Source organism: Tachyglossus aculeatus, chromosome X3, assembly GCF_015852505.1.
Source record: "Tachyglossus aculeatus isolate mTacAcu1 chromosome X3, mTacAcu1.pri, whole genome shotgun sequence".
In the NCBI taxonomy this organism is placed as follows: Eukaryota; Metazoa; Chordata; class Mammalia; order Monotremata; family Tachyglossidae; genus Tachyglossus; species Tachyglossus aculeatus.
This window is the reverse complement of record NC_052099.1, coordinates 5,973,050-5,985,781: the sequence shown is the minus strand read 5'-3', so window position 1 is coordinate 5,985,781 and position 12,732 is coordinate 5,973,050. Positions and strand designations below refer to the sequence as shown.

Here is a 12,732-nt window from a genome sequence, read left to right as displayed (position 1 = left end):
GATCACCAGTCCTAGAACAAGAGTCTGGAGGTGCTGACTCTTGTCCAGCAACTATGGTGAAGAAGGACCCAGGAAAAGCTACCCTTTCTTTCCCCCCCCCTTAAGTGATCAAGCTAGAAGGGTGAGTCAGTCAGTGGTATTCATTGTGTGCAGAGCACTGTTCTATGCCCTTGGGTATGCATGTTCCCTGACCATAAGGGGTTTATAATTTAGAGGGGGAAGCACATTAAAATAAATGACGCATACACATGGGGTGACTATCTAAGTGCAGAGGTGATGCAAAAGCCATCTGCTAGTGGTGCCCTAGTCCTCAACTGAAAGAAGGTTTTCTTTAACATATCTCTGCTGAACTTTTTGACTCTTTTGTCTTGGAGGTAGGATGGCTTCGTGAAAAGAGCATGAGACTGGGAGGCAGGGGATTTGGGTTCAAACCACAGCTACTCCAATTGCCTGCTGAGTGACCTCGGGCTAGTCACTTAACATCTATGTGCCTCTGTCTCTCCCTCTGATAGTGAAGCTTTTGAATGTTCTGGAAGTTTTAAATGATTGGTATAAATTAAACTACAAATTATCTATCCCACCAGGCAACAAATAATCTCCTTTTGAGAAATGTGAATTTCCCACAGGTAGGAAGTGTGTGACTTTTTTTTTGTTTTGTTTTAAGGATGCACCAATTTTTGAACTAAAATATAACTTAGCCTGAGGATGGGTGGGCATGTGAGTGTAGTTTAGGCTTTTTTTTTTTCCTTCCTTCACACGTTTGAGAGCAGGGAAAAAGAGAAAACAAGGGAAGGCTCAAGTCATCAGGAAATATTCAAAATCTACCTGGCCCTGCCCATTTCTCCTCAGTAAAAATGTCATGGTTTCACTCCTTTCCTCTATTTTTTTTTTCTTGATCTGTCCTAAACCAAACCCTAATTACCTTCCCTTGATTTATGCCACAGACTCCTTGCTAAATTTCCTGCCTCCAGATTCTTCTCATCCTTTCCATAATAATATTTTAACTATTTAATTCCTTCTCAGCAGTCTTCAGGGGCTCCTAAATGCTACTTGGATAAAACCAAAAATGGTAGTTATTAATGTTCTAGTAATGGCTCCTATCTACCTGCTGCCAGAGTTGCCAACAGTCTGTAAATTCATGGACAATCCATTAAAATGATTTAAAATCAGTCACTTCTGTAAAGCCCCCAAAATGCTTTGATTTCTGTTAATACGAGTGGCCTCCAGGAGTAGGAGGAATCCTGTTGGCTGTGCCAACTCTGTTTTGCTTAGCACAGTACTGTGCTCAAATAACATTGCTGCAGTGCAGCCTAGCAGCTGTACCTACTGGGGCATGTGTCACAGAGTCCTGCTCCCCAGGCCACAGTGGGGCAGGTGTGATTGCCAGGGTAACAGCAGAAAACTCTGTTTCCTGCAAGGACAGAGGAGGGAACTCAGGTGCTATCTCACCCTGTCCTGGTCTAGCAGTTCCAGACTCAATTTGAGCCACAGTGTCCCTTCCCTCTGCCAGTTGGAGAGGGAGAAACTCTACCTCTTACAGAAATCACATCTGGGACAGGTGTCACCTGTTTGCTGTCTCCTCTCTGTGCCTCAGGGCCCAGCTGTGAGATTCTCCTACTCTGTCCAGGTGCACCCCCACCCTTTGCCTGTGTGGGATCCTGGCTTCCCACTCTCCACTCTGGGTTGTTCTTGTTTTTTGGAGTTTCTCCCCCGCCTCCCAAATGATGCACCAATCTGGCTGTGGGGCAGTAACAACATTCATTGTGCAGGGAACTCTACTAGATGCTTGAGATGCTTAGAAAAATTAACCTGGTCTCTGCCCCACCTTCTCCTTCCCCATCCCCCCCAGACTTTAAGCTCATTGTGGGCAGGAAATGTCTGTTTATTGTTGTATTGTACTCTCCCAAGCTCTTACTGTGCTGCACACAGTAAGAGCTCAATAAATGATTGAATAAATAAGACATACATAAGGGTGGGGTGAATAAAGACTGAAAATCCAAGTGCAAGAGCAACACAAGGGTATGGGAGAAGAGGAAAGAAAAGCTTAGAGAAGGCCTTTTGGAGATGTGCTTTGAAGTTGGGGTGAGTAGTGGGCCTGTCATAAAGGGGGAGGGATTTGAGTGAAAATTATAATGATTGTGGTATTTAAGTGCTTACTATGTGCTGAGCACTGTACTAAACGCTGGGGTAGATACAAGTAAATTGGGTTGGACAGAGTCAGGTTGGATGTGGGCAAAGGGTCAGTGGCAAGAGACCAGATAAAGGTACTGTGAGTAGGCTTGCTCCAGCTGAACAAACCAACTCCCTGGTGGAGGGAAATTTGGGTTCTTTTGGAATGCCCTCCTCTTTCTTCTTAACCATAAAATGCCCATCCCCTCCTTCAAATGCACTTAAATTCACCTTCATGAAGTGTTTTCAAACTAACCCGATGTAATTCTGGCCACTGGTTACCTCAGGTACCTCTTATGCTTCAGTTGCTTGTATACATGTATTTGTATTTCTTATCTATCTTATTAGATCAAAAAGTCCTTCAAGGCAAAATGTAATGATCTTGTTCTATAATCAGTAATCACACATTATGAATAAGGAGCCCTGTGACTTCAATTGAGGGAGAGTGGAGTTTATTCCCTCAGTTTTTAGAATCATCTCCCAATTCCCATTCTGCTCACTCATTCCACTGGGAGTGTATTAAATATTAACTTACCCCTCCCTTCAATACCAGTGAAGGGATTGCTAGAAATGTTAACACACAATTATCAGCTACACTACTAAAAAATATATCCAAGTCAAAGAACTGTGTACAGAATACATCATTCAAACATGAGCCTTTCCCTTGATTCAAATGCCCTGCAGAACTTTACCATTGCTAGGCTCCTGATGAGTGTGTAGAAATCTTTCTCGGCAGAAAGAACTACCACCTCTACCTCCTGCCACTTTTGCCCATGACCCTCCTCCAAACAACTGGTGGTATTTAGTGTGCCACCCTCTTCACATTCTACTTTTTAGGCAGGGAATGTGACTACCAACTCTGTTATACTGTCTTCTCCAAAGTGTCTAGTATAGTTCTCTGCCCGCAGTAAGCACTCTAAATTTGATTATTCTTCTGTTGATTTGGTTCATGTTGTGAACTGTTGGAGTATCTGATCCTTGCTGGTATTTCTCCTGCAATCTTTCAAGGAGGATAAGTTGTATTGCCTAGTGGGTAGAGCTCAGGCCTGGGAGTCATAGGACCTGTGGTCTAATCCTGACTCTGCCACTTGTCTGCTCTGTGACCTCGGGTAAGTCATTTTACTTTTATGTGCTTGTTAGCTCATCCGTGAAATGGGGATTAAGACAGTGAGTCCCATGAGAAGCAGCATGGCTCAGTGGAAAGAGCCTGGGCTTGGGAGTCAGAGGTCATGGGTTCTAATCCCAGCTCTGCCACTTGTCAGCTGTGTGACTTTGGGCAAGTTACTTCACTTCTCTGGGCCTCAGTTCCCTCATCTATAAAATGGGAATTGACTGTGAGCCCCACATGGGACAACCTGATCACCTTGTATCCCCCCAGTGCTTAGAACAGTGCTTTGCACATACTAGCTGCTTAACAAATACCATCATCATTATTATTATTATTATGTGGGACATGGACTATGTCCATCCTGATTACTTTGTGTCTACCATAGCAAGCACTTAACGTGAGGGACTCTGTTCTTCAGAGAACATTTGGAATCCACCTGCTCTTCGACTAAATGTGGGCTGCCGGGGAGTGCTCAAAGAGCTCACTGATTGTTGAATCTGACAGATGAAAGGCATCAGAACCGTCACAAGGTTGATGCTATAGCAACTACTTTATGGTACCCCTCTTGGTCCCATGTCTCAGTGGCCTAATTCCTAGTTCCAGCGTAGGAAGAGTAAAGACTAAGTACTCAACAGTCTTGTCTTATGATGTAGAGTCATCTCCAACCCATAGTGACACCACGGACGCATCTCTCCCAGGACTCCCCACCTCCATCTGCAATTGTTCTGGTGTGTATCCATAGAGTGTTCCTGACTTCTCTTGTTTCTGAGGGTCTTTCAACCTACTGAAGGGCCTCTTTTCTCCCCATCCCTCTTCTCCCCCTCCCTGACTTTATCTCAGTCAAGTCTTGTAAAGTAGAGCATATCTTCTTTGTGGGCACACAATGTCCAACAACTTTATTATATTGTACTTTCCCAAGCACCTAGTACAGTGGTATGCACACTAAGTGCTCAAATATCATTGACCACCCCCCTCCCCCAATTTGCACACAATGCTGTGGCCACTCATTGCCTAGGAGCATCATTTACAGAAGCCTCTCCTCACCACTATCAAACATGTTTTGGATCTGATGTCTGTTTGCACTCATAGTTCCACCAGTCTATCTGTGGATGATTGTATTGTGACAATGATGCGTGCTTTAACTCTTAAGTAGAAAACTATGGTGCAGTACCACTGGTGATTTTTTTTTTATTGGAAATTATACGTTGCTTGATATTTGCTTTCAGACTATCAAGCTATGCCTTTCTCAGTAGCGTGCTAGCTTTCAGGTTCTGAGAATATCCACATAAATGGGTGAGTCTCTAAGTGCAAGTGAGCAGGTTGGTGTTTACTCTCTTAACCTTGTTGGTCCTGGGTAAGGCTTTAAGAGAGCTGCCTGTTGACCTGATAGAAATTTCAAGCAAGTAGAATCATTTGAGATGTTGATATGTATCCAAAAGATCATGTCCTGTGCATGTCTCCCACTTTTCAGTCAATCAGTTGTATCTATTGAGCACTTCCTGCATGCAGAGCACTGTACTAAGAACTTGGGAGAATACACTATAACAATTGGAAGACACATTCCCTGTCTACAACCAGCTTACAGTCTACTAGATCAATTCCTAGATTCCTGTAGCACTTAATTTGGGAGATACTTCTTATCTATTGATTCATATTTACAAGAGCAGCCTCTTAAGCAAATTACAATAGCTTCACACTTCGAGCCAGGGTACTCATTTCAGTTGGAAGTTTTTCAAAGCCAACACCTTTAAGTCTTGAACTGTTTGGACATGGCAGTCTACTGCAAGATGGGGGTTGGGCTGTTCCTCACTGGCATGTGTGCCAAGGAGAGCAGGTGATGATGATAATAATAAAAGTGCTAGATGCTTTACATTTACATGCGTTGCCTTTACTTCCTCTCCCACCAACTCTTTCTTGAACTATTACAAATAGGCTTTCAACCCCTCTACTCCACTGAGAATGCGCTCTTGAAGGTAACAAATGCTCTTCTAGGAGCCAAATCTAATGAGCTCCACATTGTCCTAAACCTTCTTGACCTCTCTGTTGCCCATGACATGGAAACACTTTGAGGCCTTGGTTTTACTGACAGTATTAACCTGCCTCTTTTACTTCTGTCTCCTCAGTTATAATCACTGATTCCTCTTCTCATATCATTCCTTAACTGTCAGTATCCCAGTGTTCTCTTGGTCCCCTACTTGTCTCACTCTATACCCACTCTTTTGGTGAGCTTATTCTGCTCACCTGATTTCACCTACCACCTCTATGCAGATGACTCCCAACTCTACACCTCTACCTTTCCTCAGACCTATATTTCTGCATGTCCTTTTGTCTCCAGGATGTCAAATTTTGTCTAAGACCAAACTACTCATCTTCCCTCTGGATTGTTTTTCTTAAAAGATTCAGTTAATTCAACTGTAAATGCTTACTGTGTGCAAAGCACTGTATTAAGTGCTTAGCACAGTTCATATTTCCCCACCCCTCAAAAGCCTCCAGTCATTGCCCATCCACCTCCACATCAAATTCTTTACCATTCGTTCATTCATTCATTCAACCGTACTTATTGAGCGCTTAATGTGTGCAGAGCACTGTACTAAGTGCTTGGGAAGTACAAGTTGGCAACATATAGAGACGGTCCCTACCCAACAGTGGGCTCACAGTCTAGAAGGGGAAGACAGAGAACAAAACAAAACATATTAACAAAATAAAATAAATAGAATAAATATGTACAAATAAAATAGAGTAATAAATGCGTACAAACATATATACAGGTGCTGTGGGGAGGGGAAGGAAGTAAGGCAGAGGGGATAAGGAGGGGGCTCAGTCTGGGAAGGCCTCCTGGAGGAGGTAAGCTCTCAGTAGGGCTTTGAAGGGAAGCTTCAAATCGTTGGCTTTAAAGCATTCATTCAGTCACCTTTATGCAGATGATTCCCAAATCCACATCTCCAGTCCTGACCTCTCTCTCCTTCCCTGCAATCTGGCACTTCCTCCTACCTTCAGGTTGCCTCTACTTGGATGTGCTGCAGATTTAACATGTCCAAAACAGAACTCCTTATCTTCGCACCCAAAGCCTGCAGTCCCCATCACTGTAGACAGCTCTCCTAACCACCCTATCTCACAAGCCTGAAACCTTGGTGTTATCCTTGACTCATCTCTCTCATTCCACCCACATATTCAGTCTGTCACCAGATCCTGTCCTTTCTACCTTCAGGACGTGGCTTTAAAATCGACCCTTTGCTCTCCATCCAAAGTGCTACCATGCTGGCCCAAGCACTTATCCTATCCTGCCTTGACTTCTGCATCCGTGTCCTCGTACTCCACAACCACATCTTCAAGCAACAAAGGCCTTTCTTCCTAGTCCGTGGATGTGGTTGTATCATGAATGGATGTGTAACATGGGGCAGGATTACCCATAGCCTTACCTGTTACAAACTAGAAATTAATCCAGAGACTCTGGAAAAGTAACATGAAATTATTTTGTCCTATGCCGTTAGGTTGCTTCTGCCCCATAGCGACACCATGGACACATTTCTGCCAGAATGCCCTGCTCTTTATCTGCAATCATTCTGGTAGTGTATCCATAGAGTTTTCTTGGTTTAAAAATAAGGAACCATTGCCGCCTTCTGCACAGTAAACTCGAGTCTCTGCCCTCGACTCTCCCATGCTGCTGCTGCCCAGCATGGGTGAGTTTTGACTTGTAGCAGATTGCCTTCAACTTGCTAACCACTGGCCAAGCTAGGAGTGGAATGAGTAGGCCTCTGCTTGACTCTCCCTTTCATAGCTTAGACTGGTAGAGTACTGGAAATTCTCCAGGTGTGACCCTGAGAGGAGGAAATTATTTTAGGCCATCTAATTTAGTGATAAATGTCCCTAAACTAGTGCTTAATTCAAAGCATCACAACTCTAAACGAGTTATAAGGTGGTTGAGTCTGAAGGAGGCCCCCAGTGTAGTAGCTTGTCTTGTGATCTGTGATAGTGACTTCAATTTTATCGAAGAATCTGTCCTTTTTAGGTTGATCAGGCTTTTCACTAAGTCCCTTCTGAACACATTCACACACCTTAGAATTTCTTTCTCCATTAAGGTCTTCAATCATATAAGTTCATCCACCTAATTCAAAATTGATGCAAGACTTTATATAATACCAAGATTTTATTTTTAAGCTGGTGATGAAAAAACCATAACTTTTATCTTATTCAAGATCTTGCAGTGATGCATTGGATTGTCAACTTGAGGATGGATAACTATTCTGAGATGCAATTAACTCAGGACATCTCTATCATCTACTTCTAAATTGTTTCCTCTCCAGTTCAACAACTTCAGTTACCTGCTCAGAAGTCCCTTCTACACCTTGAAAGCCTGACAAATTGTGCAGAACTTTGACAATGAATGGATCTCTGAGGATTGCTTAATCTCAGCCCATGGAGAGATTTGCTTTTAGCTCTTGATCAGAACTGGCTGGTCAGGTGTATTCATAGGCTAAAGCATGTAGTAATAATGATATCATTTAAGGCGCTGGAATAGATCCAAGATTGTCAGATTGGACACAGTTCCTGTTGCAAGTGGAGCTCAGTCTAAAGGAGAATTTTTTTTTTTAATGGGGGGGAAGTGGGGTAATTTAAGTGCTTACTATGCACCAGGCACTGTACTAAGTGCTGGGGTAGATACAAGGTTGGACACAGTCTCTGTCCCACATGGGACTCATTCCTAATCCCCATTTTTATAGATGAGGTAACAGACAGAGAAGTGACTTGTCTAAGGTCACACAACAAACAAGTGGCAGCGTCGGGACTTAGAACGTAGGCCCCTGCTCTATCCACTAGACCACGCTGTTATATGTGTGTGTGTGTGTGTGTGTGTGTGTATATATTTTTTTTTCTGCTAGAATGTGATTGGGGAAATGATGGGATGTTATCACAACATGAGCTTGTTTGGGATCAGTGTGCTGCATTACAGCACTGCTTATGTGCATGTATGACATCACAGTACTAGTACAGGTGAGTACTACGAGATGGATTTTTCTTAGTAAGTGATTAATAAGTATGATGGATTTACTGTGTGCAGGGCACTGTCCTGAAAGCTTGAGAGAGTACAATATAACCAAGTTAGTAGACACATTGCCTGCCCATAAACTTAGTCTGGAGTTAACATGTGGTTTGCATGAAAGCAGCCCTGATAGGAAAACCAGGTGTGAAGATGAGCCATGTCTGCCTCAGTTTTCTCATCTGTAAAATGGGGATCAAGACTGCGAGCCCCACATGGGACAACCTGATTACCTTGTCTCTACCCCAGTGTTTACACTCTCAGTTGCTTAATACAATGCTCTGTACACAGTAAGTGCTCAATAAATACTGCTGATTGTCAATCATTTGAGCACTTACTGTGCAGAGCCCTGTACTAGGTGTTTGGGAAAGTACAATATAACAAGCTACCTAAGCCCACAATGAGCTTACAGTCTAGAGGGGGAGACCAGCATTAATCTAAATAAATTACAGATATATACATAAGTGCTTGTGGGGATGAATAAAGAGAGCAAGTCAAGGTGCCGGAGAAGGGAGTTGAAGAAAAAGAAAAGAGGGCTTAAGTCAGGGAAGGCCTCGTGGGAGAGATGTGCCTTCAATAAGGCTTTGAAATAGGGGAGAGTAATTGTCTGTCAGATATGAGGAGGGAGGGCATTCCAGTCCAGAGGCAGGACGTGGGCGAGAGGTTGGCGGGGAGATAGATGAGATGGAGGTACAGTGAGAAGGTTGGCATTTAGAGGAGTGAAGTGTGTGGGCTGGGCTGTAGTAGGAGAGCAGCAGGGGGAGGTAGGCGGGGGCAAGGTGAAGGCTTTAAAGCCAGTGGTGAGGAGTTGGTTTGATGTGAAGGTGGATGGGCAACTTCCAGTGGTTCTTGAGGAGTGGGGAAACATGGCCTGAACATTTTTGTAGAAAAATAAGAGAAAGTGAGGACAGGAGTTGGAGGAGGTAGTAAAGGCATTTGGGGGTGGGGAGAGAGAGGCATCTCTCATGATGGTGTTGTTCACCATCAATCTTCAGGGTCCCATGAGGGTGAACCCTCTGCCCATCTCACTTCTGCTAGATCCCAAGGCTTCCTGGGGATGGGGGGAGGGGCCCAGGGGGAGGCAGGTGGATAACATGTCTTCATAGAGCACAGGAGCCAGAAGTGAGAGACACTTTCGTCCTGCCTCCAAGCACATTTGGGGCAAAAAAAACACTGGCAGCAGTGTCTGAGGCCTACCAATATTGAGCAAGAGTAGTGCCAATGGTCACCTTGGCCTACATCCAGCTTCTTTCTGGCATTGAGGCAGCCACTATTGCCTCCCTGTCTACAGAAAATGGAGGTGATGTAGCACTGAAGCCATATACACCACCAGAAAGGCATATTGGCAACAGAGCTATGTGCTGTGGCCTAATGTTGTTAGTCATCACACTGACCTATGATGCAATGATTGGCAAGGAAATCAAAAAAACTGAATCAAAGGCAAGAACATTCTCTGGGGAGATGCAGTGTAGCAGCAGTATGAAATCAGACTTCCAGGGTAAAAGAAATGTTTGCTATCAGTGAGTACTTCCTATGAGCTGAGTACTGTACTAAGCACTCTGCACAGTCTGACACCAAAGCACAAGGTAGGATCATAATCATGTTCTAGAGCAGTCACTATCTCTTGAGGGTATTTATTATAATAATAATAATGGCATTTATTAAGCGCTTACTATGTGCAAAGCACTGTTCTCAGCACTTACTATGTGCCAGGTACTGTACTGAACACTTGGGTAGATAATGAGGTTGGACCCAGTCCCTGTCCCACATAGGGTGCTCAATCTTAATCCCCATTTTAGAGATGTGGTAACTGAAGCACAGAGAAGTTGTGACTCACTTGACGTAACATGGCAGTCAAGTGGCAGAGCTGGGATTAGAACCCAGGTCCTCTGACTCATTAGCATTGATGCTACACTGAGTGACCCTTGAGAATGAACAGCAGGATAACTGTACAGCTGCTGTCTAGAAAGCTAAAATTGGGAAGGACAGAGGAATTGCTGAAGAACACAGTAAGACAAAGCTGCATTTTGAGTTGAAAGTTGGGAGCCAACTGCTCAGAATAGACCAGCATGGCTTACTTGAGCCAAAACTTCACAAGGAACAAGGAGGCAAAAGCACTCAATACAGTACTGAAAAGCAAAAACAGCCTTGGGCACTATAAACCTCAAATATAACAACATAGTAGGGGGTTGCTCTTTTTTTGTGTACCTAATGGGGCCAGAACTGTGGATTTCCCCATCAGCCTCTTCAGTCATGCATTCCCAGACTGTAAGCTCATTGTGGGCAGGGAATGTGTCTGTTTATCATTATCTTGTCCTCTCCCAAGCACTTAGTACAGTGCCCTACAACAGTAAATACTCAAATATGATTGAATGAATTCACAGGTGAATTTCACCCACCAGTGATGCTTCATCGAATATGAGAGGCAACTATATGTATGCATGTATGCACTCGGACACAATTCATTTTGATTACTCTTGTAAATATCTTTCTTTTTTCCCCCTCATTAACATTTAAGGAACTTGCCACTACTTCTTGTTCTACTTTCCCAAATATTCAGTACAGTCCATTGCACCTAGTGGATGCTCAACAAATACCATTACTACAGCATGGCTTAGTAGACAGAGCATGGGCCTGGGAGTCAGAAGGTCATGGGTTCTAATCCTGGCTCTGCCACATGTCTGCTGTGTGACCCTTGGGCAAGACACTTCACTTGTCTGGGCCTCAGTTTCCTCATCTGAAAAATGAGGATTAAGAGCATTGAGCCCTGTGTAGGACAGGGACTGTGTCCAACCTGACTAACTTGTACCTACAATAGTAAGCACTTAAGAAGTACCATTATTATTATGCTCTCTGGGCCTCCTGCACTTCCATCCCCCGCCCTTGGGGTCCCCTACCCTTTACTGTGGTTCTTAATCTGCCCCATCCAGACACAAGTTCTAGAGTTATTTTGTTGCTTCTGTAAAGGCAGTGGAAACTACTAGAAACTGAGATTGCCAGGTAAGGGGTTTGCTTGACCTACAAGGACCTCATCAGGGCTCAAAGCAGATCCTGAGAAGCATGAAGCCACCCACCTCAAGGGCTCCAGACTAGGCCACAGTGATTGAGACTCTTGTAATATTCCCCTGGTAGTAGAGATCTGATGAGTTTGGCAGGGAGTGGGGGCTGTTATCACACGGCTGGGAGCAGAGCAATGAGACACATATGGTTCATTATACTACGCTCCACAGCACACCCTGCTTATTTTCAGGGGAGAGGCAGGAGGGGAGACATTTTGCTAATACTGAATAAAATCATCACATTACTGTGATCTATACAAATGAAAAGATGCATGGGGATTGATTTTTCTCTCTCCCCCCCCCCCCCCCCCCCCAACACACAAAGCCACTCATCTATTCAATTAGATCCACTCAAATACCCACTTGCTCCAGCATTCAGCTTTTTGTGTCTGGCCTTTACCCCCACTTTTTGTTCAGCCACACTGTCAGGGCAATTGGGATAGCTGTCACTACCAGCCTCAGGAATGGACCCTATATACTCTTGGAGAAACAGCGTGCCCTAGTGGATAAAGCACAGGCCTGAAAGGCAGAAGGTCATGGGTTCTAATCCTGACTTCCCCCATTTGTCTGCTGTGTGACCTTGGGCATATCATGTCACTTCTCTGGACCTCAGTTACTTAATCTGTAAAATGGGGAGTGAGATTGTGAGCCCCATGTGGGACAGGGGCTGTGTCTAACCTGACTAGCTTGTATTTACCCCAGTGTTTAGAACAGTGATGGGCACATAGTAAGCCCTTAAATACCATTATTATTATTCTAAGTTTTTAGTACAGTACTCTGTCCAGAGGGAGAGCTCAAATTCATTCAATCATATTCATTGAGCATTTACTGTGTGCAGATCACTGTACTAAGCGCTTGGGAGAATACAACAATAAACAGACACATTACTTGCCCACAATGAGCTTACAGTGTAGAGGACTGTAATACCATTGTTTGCTCATTCGATTGAGATATGTGTCTGTGGTAATCATATTTGAGTGCTTAATGTGTGCAGAGCACTGCACTCTGTAAAAACAGGGATTCAATACCTGTTCTCCTTCCTACTTAGACTCACCCAATTTAGACTGTGAGCCCCATGTTGGACAGGGAATGTAAGACCTGATTAACTTGTATTTTCTCTAGCGCTCTGAACAGTGTTTGACACGTAATATGTGTTTAGTGAATACAACAACTATAATTGTGAGCCCCATGTGGGACAGGGACCATGTCTAACCTGATTAACTTGTATCTACCCCAGAATTTAGTACAGTATAGTGAATACTTAACAAACATCATGAACAACAATACTAAACACTTGGAGGAGTACAAAATAACTGAGTCAGTAGATACATTCCCAGCCTACGAGAGCTTATAGTCTA

At 43.9% G+C, this 12,732-nt stretch overlaps 1 protein-coding gene across 2 annotated transcripts in view; it reads left to right on the top strand.

Moving 5' to 3' along the window:
* Positions 1 to 12,732, top strand: part of PCGF3 (polycomb group ring finger 3) — an 88,214-nt gene that overhangs the window by 2,001 nt on the left and 73,481 nt on the right. Inside the window, exon 1 of one of the 2 annotated variants that reach the window (XM_038770180.1) lies at positions 600 to 626. The exons of the other annotated variant lie outside the window; for it this stretch is intronic. The gene's annotated coding sequence lies outside the window, so the exon portion shown is untranslated. Of the gene's footprint in view, positions 1 to 599; positions 627 to 12,732 lie in introns of those variants that run through there. 2 annotated transcript variants of the gene reach the window in all.